Genomic DNA, 23,601 nt, shown 5'->3' with positions numbered 1-23,601 from the left:
CGCCGCCCGCCCGGCGCCCCCCCCGCCGCCCGGCAGCAGCAGCGCCTCAGACCCGCCACCCATCGCTGGATGTTCCTCCACTTTACCCACCGTATCAAACAGTAAGCAGCTGCTAAAAAAAAAAAAAAAAAAACAAAACAAAACAGAAAAAAAAAAAAAACAAAACACACAAAAAAAAAAAGAGTCAAAAAAAAAAGTAATAACATTATATATGAACTGTGTTTCCTACTTGATTAAAAATATAAAGAACTGAGTGTTTATTTCCCTAATTAACCGAGAACTTTTGTACACGTTTAAGCTATTATTATTAAAAGTGTTTGCAAAAATGGTCAAGATTATAATATTGCTGAATTATATAAAAAGTCCTTTTCATGTTGAGCTAACATTTGACTTTAGCACAAAAAAAGAGATATTTTAGAACACGTAAAATAATATTTTTAGTTTTTTCTTCTCATTTTGTTACCAAATTTCGAACCTTACATGGAGGTTACTATAGTATATTTGACACCCTATATACCTGTGATTAGAGATGTGTATATATATATGAGGGCTAGGCATGCTGTGTGTCTGAGCTTTGTCTAAATGTTATGCAGAAGTTTGTAGAGTTAAAAGGTACGTAGGTTTAATTCATGCAAGGTAAACAATAAGTGCTCTCTTTTATACAATATGCATTGCATCTGGACCTTAAACATATAAAAATGGTCAGTGAAACTTCTGTGAACATGAAGAAAAATTATTAAAAAAGGCATTTAAATGAAATTTGCTAACTTGTGATTTTTACGTTTGAACCAAAGTTATTCAAATAGTAAAAAAAAAAAAAAAAAAGAAAAGAGGAAAAGAAAAAAAAAAAGAGAGAGAGAGAGAAAAAAAAAAAAACGAAAAGTAAAGAATTTCCTCCCATAATATTTTTTTTCTGCACCTGTTTGGTTTACAACTGAGTAGGCGTATTGTCATTATTGTGTATATGAGATGTACTTGTATTGTTCATAATATATTTTTTTTATTCTGTGTACTTAAAAGTACTTAACCTGACGTGCAGCGGTTTCCAGTCCACCTGTTTTTGGACAGCAGGTAGCGAGTCTTTCCGTGTGGCCACTGGCACTAGCGCTATCTCCCGAGCTCGGGCGAGGTCCGCAGCGATGCTTTGGTCCCTGTTAACTCCCGTAGGCCTGTTAGGAAGCAGTGCAGCGAGGGCAGCGTGATCCCACTGAGCCATGGGGGTCGGAGTTTGGTTGGACAGTGAAAGCCAAGCCGGTGTGTGTCCGTCATGGATTTCCATGTAGCTGTGGTGCTAGTTCTTATTACTGGCTACATACCTGGCCAGCCTGGCCGTGCCCTGCCCTCCCCGTCCCAGCTCCCGCCGGGCGCGGGCTCTGCTCCAAGCCCAGGCTAGGGAAACACAGATTTGTCAGAACACTAATCTGTCCAGGTGTGTTCTCCAAATTGTAATAATAAGAAGAATAATAATAGACTTTTACAGGTTGTCTTCGTTGTTTTTCAGTTATGGTTTTTTTTTCTTAAAAAAAAAAAAAAAGTTGGTGTGCTTTTAATTGACTAACTTCTTGCTGCTGTATAGTAAAATATTAATATATTTTTATCATTAAACTGCTGCATGACTATCATCATTGCGAGTGAAGAGAAAATGTTATAAAAAAAAAGATGCCTTAAACAGTGAAAACAAAACTTTATTTTTTGTTTTTTCTTTTCTTTTCTTGGCTGGAATTCAGTAGAGAGCATTTCAGAGAAACTAGAATCTTGTTCCACTCGGAAGTTTTTTGGGAATGCAATCATTTTGCTGAATGGTCTTGGCTGAGTTAGGGGTCAGGTAGACCTGAGCTGCTCCTGTGCGAGCAGGAGCTGCCAGCACTTCTTTACTGAGGGGCAAGGATGGAGTTTCTGAAGGGTGGGGAGAAAACATAAAAAAAGCTTGTTATAAAGAATTTGATTTCCTGCTGTCATTTTATTCCCAGTTGAAATTATAATTCCCTTTTTCTTCTTGGGGTTTTTATTTTGTTGGTTTGTTTTTCTGGGTTTTTTTTTGAGATGTACTGTAAGTGTCAAAACAAGCTGTTTCCATTGTACCATGCATTATTGCCCTTGAAAGAAGTTTGCTGTTAGTGTTCACAGAAAGTTAAACACGAGCCGCTGGTAGCGAGGTGTTTCTGTTTCTTTTTAAACAATCACTGGAAATGTTTAAAATTGCTTTAATGTGCACTTTTCCTATTTCCCAGTAGTGAAATAAGCTTTTCAGAGTGCGTAATGTGACATTTGAAATGGTTCTCAATTGCATGTAAACATGTGTCTGATAACCTGCTTCTGAATCGGAGGCTCTGGATGGGCAGTTCCAGAGATTATTGTACTTCAACTGTGATGTGTCGGGACTGCACTCTCCATGCTGCTAGACGTAGTTAGGAATTTAATTGCTTTGGTGTTATTTTTGCTACTTGATTGATTGTCTCGGTCCTGCTGTTCGCTGCCCTCCCCAAAGTTGTCGCGCTGCCGACGGACGCGCTCCGGCGCCCGTAGCTCCAACGCCGCCGCGGTGCGTTCCCAGCAATAAGTGCCGGGAGGCGAGGAGAGCACGGCAGAGTGTCCTTCCGTCCCTGCCGGCTCCTGGCAGCATCGCTAACGAGGCAGGCTCCTCCCGTGGTCTTCCTCGCCCGCGCCGCCCGGATCCTGCCCAGGATCCGGCTGACTGCAGGAGCGCACGGGCCGCGCGGGTCCGGTCAAAGCAGTACAGCCTGGGACAGCCCGCGGGCAGTTCTGTGAACAGTGGCCGAGAACTTGTGGTCAGTTTTTGTCTCGTTTTGGGTTTCTTCTGCGTGTTTCCTTGGGTTTTTTTTTGTTTCGTTTTGGTTTTATCTTCTTTTAACGCACGTTCTGTATGTTCAAGGACTTGATGAATGATGATAACGAAAGACTAAAATGACTGTAAAGATTCGTGGGATTTTGCTCCTCGTTGTTTTAGTTTTCATCGGATTTCTTTTTTTGCTTTTTTTTGTTTTAATTTTTGTTTTCCCGGAGGTGCTCGGTACTTTACCAAGGCTCTAATATCTCAGTATTTAAAACAAAGTACAGAAAACCCTGTTTAATGTTAGAAGAAGAAAGGTATATTTGACCATATGTGTTGTTTTAAAAAAAGACAGTATGCTCAAATGTGCCAAGATACCTAATTCCTGAGAAGTATGCCTTATATTTTCCTTGATGATATGCTTTTAAATGTCTTGTAGAATAGGTCCAAGAGCATGATAAAAGCTACTTTATAATGACTACGTGCAAGAAAACTTGAAATTCATTGCAATACTGACATTATTTTATTTTTAAGTTAAAGGGACACTGTCAAGTAATTTACCATTGAAATACAACCACCTTTTAAGTGGTTTTATGCTAACGGGGAAATGTCCTCCGAATTCAAATTCTATTTTTTTTTTTTTTTTGTTAAAATGAAAACAAAAAAATGAAATTGCTCTGTCTTTGAGAATTTAAATAAAAAAGAAAAAAAGAAACAGCACGAGCCGCTGTTGATTCCTGCCTCTTCTTTGCGGTCCCGCTCACGATGCTGCGGCGGGAGGCAGCCAGCAGCTTCCCGGGAGCCGGGGGGCCCGGCCGGACCCTTCGGGGATCCCCCGAGCCCCGGTACCGGGAGCCCCGGGCTGGGCCGGGCGGGATCGGCGGGCGAGCAGGAGCCCGGCCGGCCGCGGGGACCGGGAGCGCTCCGAGCTCGCAGCCGGGCGCGCCCGTACGCGGAGGGCTTTTCGTTTTTTGAAAATTCAATTGGAAAAAAAAAAAAAAAAAAAAAAAAAACAAAAAACAACAAACCAAAAAACTAAATAAATACTTGACAGTGTCACTTTGCGCGTATCCCTCGCAGGGGTTGAAATGCGCTGGGCGTAGCGCTGCCGGGAGAGCGGCTCCCGACCCGTCCCGGGGCTGGGGGAAGCGCAGAGGGGGCAGCGGGCGGGCGCAGAGCCCACCCCGTGAGCCAGGCAGAGCTGCTGCCGGGGATTTAACCCCTGCTCAGAGCCGACCGGTAACTTCTTTTTTTTCGTTTAGTTTTGGGTTTGGGTTTGGTTTTTTTGGGAGCAATTACTTTGTTGCCTTTAAAAATAGCACTGTAACCACCTTTTTTTATGATTAGCTGTAGTGTAACCTTTGTCCCTTCAAACTATGCAAGCTATGAAATGTAAATTAGGGATCAGTTAAAGATAGTTGATTATATTCAATCAGATGACATTCATGCACTAACTGGAGTATATACAGATAAAGCTATTAGAGTGACTTGTATGCTAACAGCAAGATATAACATACCTACCTATTCTAAAAAAATGACTATTAATATTGTATAACAGGACTGTGGGGGTTGGGAGGGAATGTTATCTCTTATCTTCTTAAAAGGGGATTTAAGATTTTTATAACTGTTTTTTCCATCAAACTTTAATATTTTTGTCAAATTTTTAGGTATTTAATTTGTAAAATAGATTTTACTTTGTACTGGCGTACAGAAAATAGGGGTTGATTTAAACTTTTTTGAAGCCAAGTGATCAAGTACATTTGTAATAAAAAGTCAATGGATCTATATCAGTCGTACTCACTGTTTTCATTTCTTGTACGTTCTAATGCAGTGGCGCTCTGTGTCTCCCAAGGAAAAAGAAAAAATTGGGGAGGGGGGTGGAAGGAGAAGGCAAAAATGTCAGCATTGATGCTGCCAATTGATGCAACTTTGCGTGCACAAGTGGCCCCTGGTCAGTGGAGATTTGGTAGATATGCATTTTTCCTAAAACCAAGGTGCACTTTTTCCAGAAGGGTTTATGCAAACCTGACGTTTTTGGCATGTCCTCACTCCACGCTTCCACCTTGGCGCCTGTAAACTCCAAAGTCGCCCTTTGGGAAGCGCCTTTCCCTGGCACTTCAGAAAAAGCAAAACCAACCAAAGCAAAACTCTGATTTCTTCTAAAGTGGTGAACTACAGCACATGATGTTTTTGCACCCTCACACGCTGTTGCCCTTCTTCCAAGGTCTGCCACTTGCTTTTCTTTAAGTTCAACAGGTCAAAGGGGTTTTTGTTTGATTTTTTTTTAAGTCAAATTGCCAAGTGTTTTGGATCGAAGACTTCAGCAGATCCACCGAGCTTGGATCCAACACCTTGCAGAGCACTGACATAATTATTTTTTGGTTGCTTGTTTGCTTTAAACCCAGCCCTCCCCTTCCCTGTCCCAGGGCATATACCAAATCTGATTGACTTGTCTGTGGCAGAAGTTGTGGGAGTCAGCAAGGGAGAACGATGACATTAATGTACAAGAATGCTAAAACAGGTTTACATTTTAGGGGCTCTCTTCAAGCATGAAAACCTCAAAAATCTAACTAGAACCAACCAATTTCCTTGGTTTTGCTAGTCCTCCAGGTAGACATTGAATCTCTCTTAGGTGAGTTGGAAAGAAGGCAGTAAAGGCAAATTCTTCCACAGCTGTGCAATTTGCTCCTTCAAAAACCTGCTGCTTCCTACTGGATTGTGTGGCTTTTGGAGAGGTAGGGCTCTGCCTGAAGCACTGTGAGTTTCTCTTTCAAAAAAGACACTGTCAAGAATTTATCTTTTTTAGAAACCCAGTTTGCAGCTTTTTTTTTTTTTTCCTGGCTTTTTTTTACTTCTTTTTTTCTTTTGCTTTTTGTCAGGCTTACCCAAACTTTCCCTTTATTGTCTTACTCTCCTCCTTCGTTGGCTGCCTGCTCCTTGTTAACTCAGCTTGTGCAGCTGGAGGGTCACTCTTCCTGGTGGTGTTTGGACTATCTGGAAGAGGAGCCCAGTAGTTTGAAATTCTCATACTGGGCTTTTTTATATCTTTTGCACACTCATTTCTCTCCCTAAAAGTTTTACTCTTCTTGGCTTTCTCTTGTAATGCGTGAAGAAAGGTGAAGGGCTCTGAATTTTTGGTGGCAGAACAGAGAAACTGGCTGCACGCAAAGCGTTGTCACAATGTTTTGACAAAACCGACAAGGTAAACAAGCGAGTTCCATTTTTATTCCTGATTCCTTCTGCTGTTGCCATCTCCTTTGCCGTTGCAACAATGAAAGAGAGTTTCTGCCCAGAGCTTTTTTTTATTTTTTTGTGGTTCCTTTTACTCTGCTTGCTTGCACATGATTTAGCTCACTGGCACTGCAAAATGTGCGTGGGTTGCGAGCGTGGCAAGGAGATACGTATATAGAGTTTAAAGCTAGTTAAGGTTAATTTAAATGGACTTCCAAAATTATAACCTTTTTTAAAAACTCATATTTCCCAGAGCCTAATCTTTGGGCCTGAAGTTCATGATATTTTTTTTTCTTCTCAGAAGAGGTGTGTGTTGGGTTGGGATGGCTGGGGGTGATGGCACAGGAAGGATGCTCCTCTCTGGAAGCTCCGCAGCTGGAGCTGGGCTGCCTGCTCTGCCCTGCTCTGCTCTGCTCCCAGCTCGAGCCAGATGGTCCTGGGTCTGCTCTGGGAGTTTCTCTTAGCCTGCCTATCCTCCTTTGCTTGTCTTTCCAAAGCATTTCAGTTCCTGACGGGCTGTGTGTTAGCAGCACTGCAGTCTGAGAGAAAGGCAGCTCACATCAGGGTCTGCAAGCATCCCACTTCTTGTGAATTACAAGTGGGCCACGAGGCTTTTCTGGGCTGTGTGTTGCTTGTTGTTAGTGCAGAACAGCTGCAGATAGCAGGGAGAATTGAAGGCCAAATCATCCATTTGTAGGGGGTTCGCAGTGTTACTTCTCCAATGGCTTTCTGGACATTTTACTGCAATTTGGTTGGCATAGAAGTTGCTGCTGGAGGAGTCCATTGAAAGGGAAAGGATGAGCAGGTCGGTGTTGGGGCAGGCATGGTGCTGTCACTAACAAAGGCATTTCCTGAGCCAGCGGCCTCAGGCTGGGTGAGGGAGTTTGTCCAGGGGAGGAGCTCCCAGCAGCCACAGCAAAGGTGCTGTGTGTCTGGAGGGTGGAAAAAGGCTTTTGGAGCAAGGTGGGAGAGGGGATGTGGCAGAGATGGATGGCCAAGGTGCACCTGGGCTGCCATGCAAGTGCTTCAGCATCAGCACAGCTCTTAGAGAAGCCCATGAGAGCCTGATGACAGTGGCTCTTTGCCACAAGCAGCTGAGGGGTGTCAGGCTGTGGTCCCAAGGGATCATGGAGCAGAGGACGCTGAGCTCCCCAGCTGGGGTGGCTCTGCTGGCCCCCATCGTAGCAGTTTGGTGCCTGAAGCCAGATGAGCATTTTGTGTTTTGGAAGAGTCAAAGCATGTCACTCCCACCTCTATAAAAGTAGTAACCGGTTGTGTAGCCTGTTTGAGGCAAAATATCACAGGAGAGGGAGAGTTGAAGTCATACAGCAAGAAACGAGGCGTGTTTTCACGGGAAAAAATGTCAGCTGGAGATTAAGTGAAAAAAGATAAAGATAGAGAACTTTTGGCCTCACTATCTGTCTTTTGAATGTTGACTGATTAAAACAAGACAGAGTGAATGGCTGGATATCCCCAAACAATGCTTCACTGTCCCCCTGCAGATCGATACTGCTGGCACTCCTTCACCCAGAGACAGGATCTGGTCCTGAGCTCTCTGCTCTGGAAGGCACCGTGGCCAGCCAAGGTGCAGCCTGCTCAGGCTGGCTGTAGATTTTGCCTGTATGTGGGTGTTGTCTTGTTTTGGGTGAGCAGACATCACCTGGGCTGTGGCAGTACCTCTGCAGCTCGAGTTGGATGTGTGGTTTGGTGGGGAAATTCTGCTGTCCTTGTGTGAGGTACCTTGGAGCAGCCTAAGAGCACAAGACCTGACAGGTTTGGGTTTAACTAAGACAAGCTTTACCAACCAGTGGGCATTAGGTTTATCATGCCAAGCTAGAGCTCACAGGAGAGTGAAATATCCAAACACTAGTAACAAAGCTGTCAGGTCCTGAGCAGGGCCTACATTGCTGTTGAGCTTGGTGACCCTGGCCATTTCCACACGTCCTCTTGAGGCTGGAGTTCATGACATGTGGTGAACCTCTGCTCCTTTCTGGGTCAGCCATCAGCTGGGAGGGTTTTTTTGGTTTGAACAGGAATCTGCTGGATCTCCCCAGCAGGAACTCAGTCTTAACTCAGACAATTCCTTGGCTTTGTTGGTGATCAGTTGGTTTGCTGTCCATTCTGACATTAGCTTTGCAAAAATACACACCTTAGCCCTTTCTGAGTCTTGGGCCACACAGCAGACTGAAGTGCAAAGACTGCAACACTGGCAGTGGGAGTTTCTGCTGAGAGTTTGAGTTTCTGAGTGTCCCTGGCTGTGGCACTGAAGCATTTTTTCTTGAAACACTATCTTGAAATATGCAGGAAGCAAGAAAAACCAGCTTTATTCTTTCTGTTCGAGACTGGAGAGGTGAGAGGTGTGGATTTACATCTGCAGTGTGGAAGGATGTGCCCCTCTTGGCTGGGGAGACCTCGGAGGGAGGTGGCTGCTGTGGGAGCTGATCCAGTGCGCGCCACTGGGACGGCAAGTGCATGACTTGGAGAGATTTAGACAGCTTTTGGAGAAAAACCTCCTTGTGTTGAAATGTCATCCCAGTCATGATGTTGATTTCAATGGAGAATTGCTTGTGAAAGTGGCTTGCAAGCTGTGTCTGACGGGCCGTGGCCGTGCTGGCCCCGGTGGGTTTGGCTGTTCCTGAACACGGGGCAGACACCGTGCAGCAGCCCCGTGGGTGCAGGAGATCCTGTCTGACAGACACAGGGCAGCGTTTGGGCTGGGAGGTGCCACTGTCATGCTTGCAGGAGGGTCTGGGAGCTGAGCCTGGGCTCTCAGACATCGTCACACCGTGCTCTGGATTGATGCACGGGCCAGCATGGGCACGGGGGGTTTGGGGGTGGCTGCTGTGGGGCTGATCCCCCCCAGCATGGTTGTGCTGATGTGGCTGGTGTTGAGGTGAGGCTGGAGGGGGCTGTGTCCATATCATGGACCTGGATAGTTTCTGTTGCTGGGAGCTGAGAGTCAGTAAATGAGCAGTGGTTGTTTTTTCTGTGACTGGTGAATGTCTTGTGCGACTCAGGCTCGAATTGCTGTGTGCCCATCGAGGTTGGGCCATTAGAGGTTTGGGGAGGTTTGTTCTCATTCTGGGTAGAAAGGTGGCTGTCAGAGGGCAGGACAGTGCTTGTGCTTCAGGCAGGACCTGTCTGTTGGAATGTCTGGGAGCAGCATTGTCATTTGAAAGGCAGCCACCTTGGTGTGGGTGTGGCTGTCCCCCAGCTTGTGCTTGCTCTGGTGTCTCCCTAGGGAATGCATTTTATTTCTCCGTGCTCCATCCTGGTTGCACAATAGTGAGCACTATGTAGGCTGCTGGCTTTATTGCCTGCAGTCTGCTGAGGTTTGGAACTTGCCTGGGCTCACCTTTTGCCCAGGCATCTCACATGGGCAGGGGGTGAGTCTGCATGGGCACATCGGTGTCAGCCGGTCCAGGCTCCTCAAAACTCACCTAGGGCTCGAGAGGTGAGTGCTGGGATTTCAGGGACCAGCTCTTCTCTCTGCAGCAGTCCAGCAGAAGCAGGTCCAGCTGGCTCACTTTTGGGAAGGCTTGCCGATCTGTCAATACTTCAAGAAATGCCAGGGCTAGGAGTCATGGAGAAAGGGTTTTGTGAAATCTGGTATTTAAACCTCCCACTCGAGTGATGCTGAGGAGAGCTGGCAATGTAGCATTGGCTTATCAGAAGCTGTGTGGGCAGGTCAGCTTAAAAAAAAAATGTTGCATGAGCAGCACCAGAGGTGAAGGAAAGAAGCTGGTGTCTTGTCAGGTAGAGAGTTTAAATGGGGTCAGAATTTCTTTTTATTAAAAAGATTGTTTTATTTAAATAATAAATGACAGTACGTTCACTGTTGCCAGGGGCTGCTGAAGGGCAACCAGGCAGGTCTGAGCAAAGCAGGGACTAAAGACTTTGAATTATTTTCTGTCATTAATAACTCTGAACTGAGCACTGCAGATTCGTGTAAAAGCCATCTCTGCTTTCATGCATGTGAACAGTTTGGTTTGTGGATAGATCTGCTGTGATCAGAGGCTCATTCTATCTTACAAAAAAAAGTTGGCTTCTGAGCTTCACCTGTCAATAAAAGTCGTGGAAAATGAGTCCTTGCAGGCTTCTGCAAGGCCATATGTAACTTATCTTGTCCAATGCAAGTCCCTAATTGGCGGTTTAAAGTAATTTTAAAAAAAGAATCTGTTAACGGTCAGTCTATTTTTGGTTTGAAGATGGACTTTATATGGTCATAAAGTAAAATTCCTAGCTTAATTATGGGAATCAAAGTACATTGGCTTAATTGCACAAAGAACTGCACACAAGAGTGCAGAGAGGACACGCTTTGCAAGTGATTATCTGCTGATGAAATACTATATGGAGCAACAAGTGGGGGCATTCCAGGCTGCAGGAAGCATCCTGAGGCCAGAACTGCTGAGCTGCTGAGGAGAGATGGCACCAAACCCTTGTCCAATCCAAGAGAATTGGACATTTCTCTAGTCCAATGTGGACCAGCTCTATTTTTGGAAATAAATAAGCATGGTCATGGTTCATTCCCACCACAGCACTGTCTGCCCTGCCTTGTGGAGACTTGAAACTGGACAGGATTGAAGGGGTGATTTATAACCAAAGCCTTGGTTGAGCAGTTGATTTGTGTTCTGGAGATGCCTCCAGAAGCTGGAAAAGCAGCTGTGGGAGGTCTGAATGGCAGAGGATTTGGTGATGGGAAGTACAAGCTCCCAATGATTAGGAGATCCATCAAACTGTTTCCCTGTTGATGGACACATAAACCTTGAAAGGTATCAGAGTGTTGGGGGCAAGCCTGCATTCTTGAAGCTGAGATACCTGGGAAGCTAAACTGGGTATCCAGGAAGAATTTAGGACGTGGCAGTGCCTGTTCCTGAAGTTGTGTGTGTGCCTGGGAAAAGGCTGTGACAGGGACATGAATTGAGGAGCTGTGACTTCACAGCATTTCCACTTCAGCCTGTGGCACAGGAGGTGGGCAGGGTTTGGGGAGGACAGAGGCTGTGGGAGGCTGAGGTGTTGGGGCTGGAGGTTGGGAGCAGAGTTGTGTGCACGAGAGGGACAGAGCTGGAGTAAGGAATGGGCACATCTGCACAACAGGGTGGAAACGGGAGACGAAAATAGTTGTTGTAAACTGCTTGGTGGTGAAAAAAGACCTCAGCACAGCTGCTCTGATTGAAACATGGTGGGGGTGATGGAAATCAATAGGATACTGCATTACCTGCCATTGTAGCAGGTATGTTAGGTCATAAAGGAAAAACACTACATCTAAAAGGTTGCTGTAAAATCTGAGGAAATTGGAGTACTGATGACCAAACAACCACATTTATGTTGGATACAAATTCTGTATTTTAATGACATGGAGGTATTAGGAAGTTTTCTATTCCAGTCAAAAGGAAAGTTGAGGATTTCATGAGCCTTGGCAAAAAAAAACAGGCTCATGCATCTTCATAAACCTGTTAGAAAAAGTTAATTCTGTTATGGCCATGCTATCTGGCCAGATTGTTTGGGAAGGAGCTGGCTAACATTTTGGTGAGCAAACATACTGATTTACTTAAAGGATCATTTCTTGTAACAGCCTGGTCTAGAGTTAGCCTTTGCTCAGGACTAAAACATAAGACATAATTCAAAATACAATTATTGTTGAGTTGTTAAGTAGCAGTGACCACCTGGGGTCACTGAATTGCAGGTTCAGCATTCTCAGGGTAGAAGGTGCTGGACTAAAAGTGACTCTTTTGTTCCAAAATATTGCAGGGGAGAAGATCAGAAAAATGAAGTCTTAGGCTTACCACAGGTACCTGGGAAGGTTACTGGCATCCAGGTGAGGCAGAACTCTGCCATGAAGGAATGAACAACCCTCAAACTGTTGTTGAAAATAGTTATAAAGGAAGGGATTTCTGGAGTTCAGGAAGATTCCACCCAAGGACAGAATCCAGCTCTGGAGGAGCAGACTGGAAGGGCCATGTGGTAGGGCAGGTAACCATGAGTGGGAAATGAAGCAGTTTAGGAGGGGCTTTGCAGAGCTGGGGGCTTTGGGGAGCCAATGCTGTCTGAGGGACATCAGACACAAGGCTGGGGAGAAAACCTGGCTGTGCAGGACTGAAGGCAGAATTCATTTCCTGCACTACTTCATGCTGCTGAAGTGACTCCTCCACGTCATTCTGGAGCACAGGGCACGTTTGAGAGCCTGCTGTCCTTTTGGGTGGAATAAAGAGCCTTCCTCTGAAACTCAAGTGAGGCAGAGATGCTGGAGCAAAGTAGGAAATTCAAGTGGAGGAGCAACAGATGTATCAAGGGGTTTTAAAAAAGCTTGGGACTGAAACTCTTAAAGGTACTAACAAAAACAGGGCTGTCAAAAAACAGCTTCTTATTCTCCATGACTAGATAACATCCTAATGTCAGGTTATTCTTTTTTTTTTTTTTAATTAAAGTATTAGTCAGGGCACTGGGAATTGCAGATCAGCAACCCTGAACTCCAGTCTGAGAAGGTGATGCTGGAGTGCTGTAGCTCTTCAGTGTGTAAGAGGTAGAAAGCAACATACTTTCTGCAGAGAAGGGGGGTTGGAGCAGGGGATCCCTTCCAACCCAATCGATTCTTTGATTCTATGATCAGTCTGGTTTGCTGGGGCACCTACCACAATGCCTGAACACATTGACAAACAGCAGGATAAAAAATAGGCTTGCAATGAAAAGAGAAATACCAACCACAGAGTCATTCTTTGGTTGCAGTTGCTATTTGTCACTTGGGAAGCAAAAGGTTGACTAAAGTCTAGTTAGAGAAGGTGATTAAAGCCTTCCAGGTCTGCATCTTCAGCCTATGAGCAAAAGAGTTCCACTCAATGGTTTGGTCAACCCAAAGTTGCTGGGTGAAGAAAGGTTCGTTTTCATTAAACTTGTGTGGTGGACAGCACTAGGTCCAGGTTGCAAAGTCTGTTCTGAAGGGAGAAACCACCCCAGAATACTGAGTAATCTAGAGAAATCTAGATTTCTCCTGTAAAGCAACAACCCCAGTTCAAATTCCTGCCTTGAGCTGGACTTGCAGGTCTGCCAGATCCCAGAGTGTGCCTCAGCAGCTGATATTGTGGCTGTTCTGTTTGCTTCTTACTAAGGAAAAACTCAGAGGTCTTGATTTTTATCAAGGGAAGGAGTAGGAACAGAGGTCTGGGCAGCATCTTCCAGCTCTTGCCTGGGTTTGTTCTTGAGGGGGGATTGTTGGTGTGTGCGCATTCAGACCTGTGTCACCTCTCTTCCCAAGAGACCCAGGAGAACCCACAGGTAACTGGTGTCAGCCACAGCAACCTAAAACTAACCTCTGGCTTAGTTTTAGGCTTCTTAAAAGTCCAGGAGTCATGGCAAGTACCCTGGCTTCTCCACCTTCCCTGTCTCCAGTAGATGATGGTACCAAAGAGTGAGTGCTTTGATAAGTCATTGGAGTTTGCAATAGAAGCAGGATAACTGCAGGCACTGTGAGGCTTTCACTCAGAGTTTGTGTTTAAAGACAAGGAGCCGAGTGGTTGGGTTATACTGGAGAAGTGACCCCAGCCTGGCTGTGGCAGGAAAATTGAGAAGAGCATAAGGTTTGGTGCAGTGAGCATGGGGCTGACCCCGGGACATGTGAGGCAACAGCAACAGGGGGGAAAAAAAGTAATTTTTAATGCTCCCTCAGTGTGCCAGGCTGTAAGTGAATTGTTCATTCAGGAGGAAGAACTCTGATTGTGGTAGCAGAGTAAATGAAGGGAAGGTGTGTAGCCTGCCACAGGAATCCTGCACATCCCAGGTGTGCTGCAGGTCTGTGGGGCTGCTGAGCAGGAGCTCCTCTGTACCACAGCTCATCAGAGCCCCACAGTGTCCCTGTGCTGCTCTCCCTGGTGATCAGGTGGTTGTCACTGGCACAACCTTTGTCCCTACCCCTAGAAATCCATTAGATTGCTCACTTCTAGTTAAATTGTACCAGCTGACTTTGAAGTTACTCAATATAAAACCGTCGTGGTATGCTTGCATGATAGTTATTTGATGTAAGACAACAATTTCTTGTGCTCTCTCTTTAGGAATCTGGGCTTTGAGTTTCACTGGGATGTGTTGTATGTACCCAGCTGCACAGGATCAGGCCCATCTCTGTTTTCAAATGTATTTCACATCTGCAATTAGAGATGTTCTAGGAAACAAATTAGGAGATCGAGTTGTCTGTCACAGGCTCAGATGATCATAGCGACTTGTGCTAAAGGCTCTGTCCTCGTAGAGACCTGCACGGCTGCTTTGTGTAACTGCTGTCAGAGCTCTGGTTCTGGTCCTAGTGTTTTTTATAAATGTACTGAGTATACTTGCCTTTAAATCCTGTTAGGTACTGATAATTATCGCTGGTATTCTGTACATTAGCTCTGTACTAGCATTCACATTGGACTAGGCTTAATAGTGTGAGTGTCAAAGATGACTTGAAAAAGGAAAATTAGTTTATACCCTTTTTGTGTGGTTCTACTCCATGTAGTAGGTGGTTTGTAGAAGTACCAGAAGTGCTAAAACTGTCTTCCCCCTTTTACTTGCTGTGATTCTCTGCAGCAGAACATAGAGATTTAAGTCTGTTTTTCCATCCTTTGGAGACACTGAGATATGGTCATGGTGAGGTCCATGGAGATACCCAGAGAGCTGGGCCCTCACACAGAGATAAGGCATCTTTTCCACTTGTTGTTTTTAATTTTTTTTTCTTCTGCTGTCCATCCTCCAAGTATTTGTTTGTTTGTTTGTTTTTTTTAATGTAAAAAAGTTATTCTCTCACCTGTCAGTGCAACATCCTCTAGGATATTTGCAATCTTCCAGAAAAGGTAGACAGGACTGAAATAACTAATGCCAAAAATTGTCCATGGCAAGGGAGGGAAATCCTTGTTCTCAAGGCAAACCCCATCCAGACCTTTTTTCAGCACACCACAAGGGTATAAATGCCCATTTTTTCTTTTCCAGGTGATCTTTAAGGCCAAGTGGCAGAGGGCAGAGTTTGCCCTCGGTGGGGTTCCGGTGCCCTGTGGCGCCCGCGCTGTCCCGCAGGTCTGAGCCCCCGGCACCCCGGCATTTAGGGAGCTCCTAATGTGGGGTTGGCTTTCACCCTGTCCTCAATTTGGATCCCCAGGGCAGAAAAATTAGGACTTTCTCAGTTAAAGAAAAAAACCAAAAGTGAAGCAAAATCTCTGGAGAGTTGTGTTTCCCCACAGCAGTGAGGGCCCCTCAGCACCCACTTCTGTTCAGCCAGGACGCCCGGGTCAGTCCTGGGTTTTTAGCCATCTTGACCTCATGTTTGCAAATATTATTGGTAATATTATGCTCTATGTACAAATGTCTGTGTGGCTCATGTGTATGTTTCTGTGGTTCAAGTCAGCCACAGACTTCTGGAATTTCATTGTACTTTGGTTAAATGTTGGACTTTTAACTCTTCTACTGTATGGCTTCTTGATTTCTCTTGTCCAATGTGGACCAACTCTATTTTTGGAAATAAATAAGCATGTAAATAAAATGAATGGGTTTATGCCACTTACAAGAAAATGCTTTATTTAAAATATCCACTCAGTCTTGTATATTTTATGGTATCTCAAGGAGCAGCCGAGGCTCAGGCCCCAGCAGCCTTGTGCTGAGATACCATATTATGTACAAATTCACTTCCAAGTGCTTTTGGAAGCAGACTTCCCACTCCTGAACCAAACCCCATAGGACCAACCTTGCAGAGGAGGGAGGGGGGAATCCAGAAACACATAGTTTAAGGGGAGTAAGGGAAACAAACACGACTTTCCTCTCAACACAAGGCTTCTGGTTTGAGGTGTCCAGGTGCCAGAGACACTGCTGGGTGCAGGGATGCCATGGGTCGGTTCTCAGCTCCCACCTGGGAGCACGTGGAGATCAGGAGCACAATGACATCTCTTTTTTAATTTTTTTTTTTAAATTCTCCATATAAACCAATATTTACCAGTAATCCTGTGTTTCTGTTTTTGTTTTTTGGCAGACTTTTACCAGTAAATATCGGTTTATTCCTGAAACCAGAAGCCCTAAACATACCTTTGTTTATAAGGTCAGTTGGCATTTTGTCTCTCTCATTCCCCACTCCCCCCCAGTACAACCCAGCAGGTGGTTGAAAGGTACCAAGTTCTCTTTCTAGTTTTCCTGCTCTGCATCTCTGGGAACTGGAGCCCACAGGACCTAGAGCCTTCTGTTGGTAATGTAGATTCCAGTTTACAAATTATTCTTTTACCATTTTAAATCCTGCTTTTAAGGACAGAGGTGTTCCCACATGCCCACCACGGGAACTGGTAGAAACCCCTAAATTGCTCCTCCTCTCTGAAGCCTGAGGGTAGGTCTCACTAGCATCTTCAGGCTTGGGGCTGAAAAAATAATTGATCCCAAAATATACACTAAAAACTGCCATTTCTGGTTTACTATGAGCAGGACCGGGGGAGGGAAGGGCGGGAAAGGAGTTTGAAATTTACTTTTCTCCCCCTTTTTTCCTAGAAAGCAAATGTGACGTGGGGAGGAGGGAGAGAATGTGAATGTGGCCCTTCCTAAAGTCATTGTAAACTCCTCCTCCGAGGCTGGGAAAAAGGGCAAGTGAAAGATCTGATCCTTAAAAGGACATCACTGGGTGTCTGAGACCCCAAAAGCAGCTGGCGATTTTTAAGGACTCCAATTGCTTTTGGTTTATCCCAAGACAAATTGACTTGGGAATGTTGAAACCTCCTTTTTCCCCACATGTATTTGCCACCCAAACACTGCACATTTTGGTAATACCCCAGAAACAGAGAACCTGATGAGGGATAGAAAATGAGTTTACTGCACAGTCCCGGCCAAATTTTTTCTCCCAAGCAAACAAAATAAAAAAATTTTTAAAAACCCTCAAACCAAAGCCCATCCCTGTCCCTTCCCCAAAAAAAAAAAAACCTCCTAAAAAAGCAAGTCCAAGAGAATCTCAAATGCCCAGCCTGGTTCTGTCCTCCATGGTTGACAGGGGTGTTTTTGGCATAGCTGCAGCCCAACCATGTCCCTTTAAGGAGCACCGTGGCTCATTTCCTCCTCACCAACCCCAAGCTGAGGTTCCTGAGAGCTGATCAGAGCTCCTGCAGCCTTAGGTGGAGTCCAGAGTGAGGGGAGCCCTTCCAGCTGTGCACTTTGAGCTGAAAACTACCTTTCCTCCCCTTTTGCAGCCTGGGTGGTTCTGATTGCTGGCAGTTCTGTAATACAACCTTAATCTGAGCAGTTGAGGCTGGTCCTACCTTATCTTCAGACGTCTTGCGGAGGACTCCTGTTACCAGTTTGGTACTCAAAAGCTCCACCCCACCACCAGAAGTCACTTTTTGTTTTTTCCAAAGGCAGTGATAGCTCACCCTCTCTAGCTCTAATGGAAAACCTGATAATTGCAATGCAACTTTCTAATAAAATTGTTCATATATTCATAATTCCGTTGCAATCCCAAATTGGAGAAGAGATCTGTTAAAGGTATATATTAGTCTAGATTTTTCTTATTGTAAATACTGTAATTTTATAATACTGTCAATATTTTATTAACTTAGAAATATTTAACAGAGTTTAATCTATGGTAGTTGATTCATTTATAGGTTTATGTTGCAGCCAATTACATTCTAATGTAAGATTAACTTTCAGCATGTAAACTTTGAGTGAATATATCTTTGGAAAGATTAAGAGAGAAAACTCTCACTCTTAATCTGTAGTATTTATCCCCAGTTCCCAGTTGGGAATTATTTAACAAAATATTAGGAGGTTTTGAGAGCTCATGAATCTAATAACTGCAGTTGGATTTGAAAACTTGAATTTTGAGATGTAAAAGTGAAAAAGTGAAAAAGTTTGTTTCAGTACCTGACCTCTCTAGCACAGAAGTCTTTATTTTGAGCAAAGGGACACTGTCAGTTCAATTTTAGTTTCTTGCTTTTGGGGGGAAAAAGAAACCACAGAATGCAGCCCTGTGTGAATTCCTTGTGGCTCGCAAGGGGAGCAGCTCCTCTCCCGAGGCTCTGTGTGCCCGGCCAGAGCAGCTCCATCCCCGCCACTCCCGCCCGCCCCAGCCCGGCCCCGGCCGCAGCTCGGGGAGATGGAAAACGTGCACAAACCTCAAACTTGACTTGATTTTTGACCAAAGCGTTTGCTTTTTAAGAATTGAAATCTCTCTCTCTCTTTTCACCTGATGGTGTCCCTTTAGCATCATAAAGATGTTCATGTTCTCTGAAAACCGTGAGAAGTGATTTTCTTTTCAAGGCAGGGGAGAATTGGTCTGTCATTACAACTTGCATAAAAAATACCAAAAATATCTTGAGGGTTTTCACAGGCGTTGGTATTTTTTGAGTGTAAAAGTTAATCTTGATTAGAGATGTGCCAATCTTTACTGCTTTCCTGTAGTGTTGTTACACTTAGGCATTTCAGTTCACTTACAAATATATACTGTAACAGTATACTTTGTACAGATTTATTTAAAATTTATTTGAAAACTGAAATAAAGTAGGCAGAAAATAAAGATATTTATTTTTCATTTGACTATGTAAGAAGGTATCATTCTTTTGGTTTTAGTGCACTGGTGTACCAAGCCTCAGAACCACTGCTTTCTCCAGCTCATAGGATGCTTTTCCAGACTGTGGATACGTGTATGTGTACTGCTGTGTTGATAAGTAAATGCCAACGATGGAGTTCGTTGCTTTTATACATCCCAAAGAGAAGTTCTCCACCGTTCCCTGTCTGTTTTCTGACCGAACAGGCGTGTGTTTGTGAACAGTGTTCACGCCAGCTCTGCCACCCCACCCTCACATCAGCTCACACCAATGCCAGGATGGGAGGAGTTGCCTGCGTACCTTCCCCAAAACACCCCGGGCCGCAGTGGCATCGTCAGGGAGCAGTTCAAACCTGTGTCCTTTGGGCTTTGTGTAAAGCAAATGCAGAACAAGAAAAATCAAGATGTTAAATCCATTAGAAAACCAATTCCTTATTGTACAGTAGTATGGAGATCTCTAGTCAACCTGCCATTAATAATAGATTCTTATTTTTTGAATGATCTATTTAAAAGAACAGCAAGCATTGTATTTGCTAGTAAATCTGAAGTGTTTACATGGAATTACTAAATAAATTATTTGATCTAAGATGGCTCTTATCAGTGCTGATTTTTAATAATGGAAATTTGGTTTGGCAGCTGCTTTTTTAGTTCGAGCTGTTCTTTAAAATCTTCCAACGCAGGTTTTTGGTTTTTTTTTTCATTGCATTCTTGTGGTTCAAATTAGGTTCTGAGGAAGAGGCAAACCACGCCTCTCCCTGCAAGGCCTGACAGGAGTGCTAGCTCACGTTTTCCAATCCTTTCCATAAGGCTTTCCCTTCACATCCCAACCAGCTGAGATGAACAGGATGCTGAGCCCAAAGCCCTGCAGCAGTCACTGCTGCTCGCTGGGCTGGGGCCTGGAGACACAGAATGGAGTTTTTACAGCAGTAAGCTTTGGGATAGAAGTAGAACATCCTCCTGTGAGGTAATGAGTTGTCACACTCAGTTCCAGCGAGGCTTGGTCCTGCTTCCTGCTGCTCCAAGGCTGATGGAACACCCTGTGCTCCCGGCCCTGGGTCCACGGGCAATCTCCAGAAGCAGATGAAGGCTTTGCATCATCAGCAAAGCCAAAGGCCAGTTCAGGAGCTCTCACCCCTTCCAAGCTCCAAGGGCCACTCTCTGCCGGCTGTGCATCCCCCAAAGCTCCCGGAGCTCCGGGGCTGGAGGATGGAACCGGTGCTGCCCCGCCTTGGGGCTCCCTCCTGCAGGTGCAGAGGCTGGATGCAGAAATCCCTGTTCCAGGAGCAGCACAAGAGCAGGCAGGCGTTGCAAATGCCGAGTCTGACCACACCGTGTCCCCCTCCAAGCGCCGCAGCCGCTGCTTTTCTGCCTGGTGCTCAAACCTGGGGAAAATGAAACCATCAATAATGCACCTGTCCCCGCAGTGCCGCTCCCAGCCTGGCGCGGACCAGCGCTGAGTCACCCCATGTTTAATTCAACGCTCTCAGCGCCACAGCCCTGGCTCCAAAGCCATCCAGTGCTCGCATTATGCACCAGCCGAAATTCTTGTTGGACATGGATTTCACGCTTCGTGTTCAGGGCAGGATTCCCAGCCCACCCCACACTCTGAGGCTCAGACCCTCTCTCTGTACATGGACAGTGCCTGCCCAGCCCCTTCCCTCTCCTCTCTCCCTCAGTGGTTTGGAAAGGTTTGAGATATCCATCCCCGGGCCCTGCAGCACCACCCCAGCTCTCCCTGGGCTTCCACTGCAGCAGCTCACCCATCAGACCACACTGTTACCACCAGAAATTATTCTGCTCTCTCTTGCTCCTCTGAAGAGCATATTTACATGCATCTCTATCTCCTTTGTGAGCTAGCCCATGGTTATGAGCAGTATATTCCTAGAAACTTGCTTTCTGGTTTGGGGGGAATAGAGCACACTGATGAAATGGCTCCATTTGTCTGAGTAACATCAGGAAGCTCACCTGGGCCAGAGCTTCTCCAAGCTGATACCCACTGCCCAATGGTGGGTGCTTGAGAAGGAGCAGGAAACAGCTGCTCTACACCTTGATAAGCCATGAAAGACCCCTATTTTGGAAGAAAATACGTCCTCTTTAGCCTAATTTCCCACTCCAAACCCAACACTCTCTGTAGCACGTGGGAACAACCCTCAGCATTGATTCCACTGCCTCTCATGTCTCCACTGCTCATTTTAAAGCTCAAAGCAAAAACCAGACTGAAACATCAGACAGAAACTCTGGGGTTTGTACTAACTTTGGGGTTAGTAATTGCTCAAATTGTTTTCAATGGATGGGGCAATGCTCCAGTTACTCAGATATGGAGCATCCTGAGCTGGCCTTGCCTTGGGATGGCTCCCAACCAAAGCAATTCCTTCCATGCTGGTTTGCTTGGCATTGCAGAGAACCTGTGATTTTTCTGGGAATTGGCTAAAGTAGGCTATTCAAGATAAAAAGAAATGCCCCAGGGTGGCATTCCTGACCTAGGGAAACAGAGAAGATATTTCTGCTGCTTCCACCACTGCTGCTCACATGGAGAAGTGACTCAAAAGCCAACTGGTAGCTGCCCAATCCCTCCCAGTCCAGTCATGCAGGTGTTGGGAAGAGAAACTGCTCTGGATTTTCAGGAATGCATATTTGCAATCAAGAGGCATAGCCAAGTGCTTGATCCATCTCCTACAAGCTTCCCTTTGAACCCAACAGAGCATGGGAACTGTGAAAGGAATACTTGAATTATTTTGTCCTGGATTTGTTTCTCCAAGTCTAAAAGACAAGAGATGCTGAAAGTGGGGAACTTTGTAACATACCCAATATTCCAGCTGGCCTGGGAATCAAAAGCTGAGGCAAGGACAGAGGGTGATTTCTGCTGCCAGGAAAGGAGGAAGGCAGCGTGACTCTGTGACTTTTGGGGAGCCTTTGCTCTGCACCCTCTGGGCAAGCTGGGACCCAGATCCAGGGCCAGCTGCTCCAGAGCCTTTGGGGGCAGCTGCCTGTCCCCAGGGATGGCTGGGGAAACTGTCCCCATGAGGCAGCCACAGCTGGGTGCCAAGGGATGCCTGGAAGTGCTTGACCTGCCAAGGATGCCCTGGGAGAGCCACAGACTGGTTTGGAGCAGCAGAACCCTGCTCAGCCCTACTGACCCTACAACAGACATTGCCTCCCTGTGCCTCCCTTTGCTCTTCATCCCAGAAGTGCCTCCCTGAGCCAGCCTGCATCCATCACAGACAGAGCAAACACTGCCAGGAGTGACCAGAAGGACTGAATCCTCCTAAAACTGGAAGCAGGAGATGCCCAAAGTGCCTCTCTCTGTGTGAGACAGACAGTAAAAATGCCTCTAACATCCAGCACAGCTCACAGCCCACAAGGATCCCCAGCTGAGGTTTCTCATCTTGGTCATGGATTGAACCTGCAGTGCATCTCCCAGCAATGGTCATGGAAAAGCACCTTGCCACGCTCTGCCTGCTGCGCTGGCTGAGGGCTGGACTGACATCCTTGCCATCACAAGGGCAGCCCATGGCCCCATGTAGTGCTGGAGGAGCTGGTCCAGTCCAGAGTGAGCAATTCCTGCTCCCAGAGGGTCCCTGAGGGAAGTCAGATTTGCCCCCACCAGCTGGTGATGCTCCCCCTCACTTGGCCAGTCAGGGAATCCATCCCAAAATAATCCAATGCAGCTGAAAGACCCTGTTGCTCCCAAAAAAGTAACCTGTAGCAGCAATAGAGACACTCTGGCTGCCCCAGACCTGTGAGTGTTCCAGACCAGCTTGGATGAGTCTTGGAGCAGCCTGGGATACAGGAAGATGTCTCTGCCCATGGCAGGGAGGAGGAGCAAGATGAGTTTAAGGTCCCTTCCAAACCCAAACCATTCCATGATTCCATAAACAGCAACAGCTCTCCCTGAATCTGGTGGCTCCCCCTGGCCTGTGAGGGTTTGCCCTGGCTCACAGCAGACACTGAGGTCCCACAGACTTTGTGCACAACACAGTGCCCTGCCCAGGGGTTGCAAGAAAGGAGTGTGCCCCCAAAACCCCCAGCCCAGCCCTGTGATGGGGGCACAGCACAAAGGGGCTGCAGGCACCTCCTCACTGTGCTGAGCACTCTGAAAGTATCATCATGTACGGGATGAGCTCAGTCCATGTGGGGAGCAGCAGGGATGGAGGGAATCCCTGTGCCAGCTTTGATGTCCCCTGGTCCTGCTTCTCCTTCCAATATCCCATGGCACTAAGTGCTCCTAATCTTGCATTTTCTGTGGTGAATTGCCCTTCATTTTCAGCCTACAGGCTCGAGGATTTCTCAGCAAGCTGCTGCTTCTCTGGGATAGAATTAGTGACAGGAGACAGCAGCAGTAATTATTCAGTGACCTAGAAATGACCTTTTGATGTTAAAAATCCATGGCTCTACTAAGGGCTAAACATTCACAAACCTAAAGAAGGTCCTGAAACCCTGAAAACATTTGGGCAATAGCAAAACACCTGGGAAAGGTGCTCAAGGAGGGAGAAGCTCCAGGAAATGTCTCAGTGAGTGAAGGATCCTGTTTGGATCCAGGACATGTACCCTGGAGCCCTGCTGGTGTCACAGCCTGTGGTGACCCTGTCCCAGTGCTGGGACACAAGGATCCCTGGTTGCAGGAGCAGCCCTTCAAGGCTTTTTGGGAAGTAGGAGGGATTACCCAGTCCATCCCCCAAAACAGCTGTGGGCACATGTCCTGTAGATGTGGAACTGCTGGTGGCACCAGCTCTGCCCCATTTGTCAGCCTTACAGCCCCCAGACCTTCCTGCCCATGTGGTGGCACCACCCTGGGAGGAGATGCCACGAGGAGCAGGCAGGAAAGAGAATTTCTCACCTCACATGGTCTCCTGGTCTGCCTCCAGCCCTCCAGCTCCAGGTGCCACTGGACTGGGCACACCCTGGGCAGGGTGTCCTGAGCTCTGCTGGCCTCACACAGACCCACCCCCTACAATGTGGTGTCCTGCCCTGCTTTGGGCCATGATGGGCAGTGGGATGCCTGATGAGCTTCTTAGGAGATCTCCTAAGACCTCCTTAAACTCCCACCTGCCAC

The 23,601-nt window shown here is 46.2% G+C and overlaps 1 long non-coding RNA gene across 2 annotated transcripts; it reads left to right on the top strand.

Annotated features, from left to right (window-relative positions):
* Positions 1–45: 45 nt before the first annotated feature.
* On the top strand, positions 46–19,134 carry LOC132080318 (uncharacterized). 2 transcript variants are annotated; one of them, XR_009419552.1, is made up of 4 exons: positions 46–101; positions 16,005–16,070; positions 16,158–16,214; positions 17,197–19,134. It is a non-coding gene; the product is annotated as an uncharacterized LOC132080318 (long non-coding RNA). The 2 variants fall into 2 exon arrangements; XR_009419551.1 differs by lacking the exon at positions 16,158–16,214 and having other exon boundaries at positions 57–101.
* The last annotated feature ends 4,467 nt before the right edge of the window (positions 19,135–23,601 follow it).

Source organism: Ammospiza nelsoni, chromosome 16 (assembly GCF_027579445.1).
Source record: "Ammospiza nelsoni isolate bAmmNel1 chromosome 16, bAmmNel1.pri, whole genome shotgun sequence".
NCBI classification, from domain to species: Eukaryota; Metazoa; Chordata; class Aves; order Passeriformes; family Passerellidae; genus Ammospiza; species Ammospiza nelsoni.
Note: the sequence above shows the minus strand (reverse complement) of the source record. Positions and strands in the feature narration are given on the sequence as shown.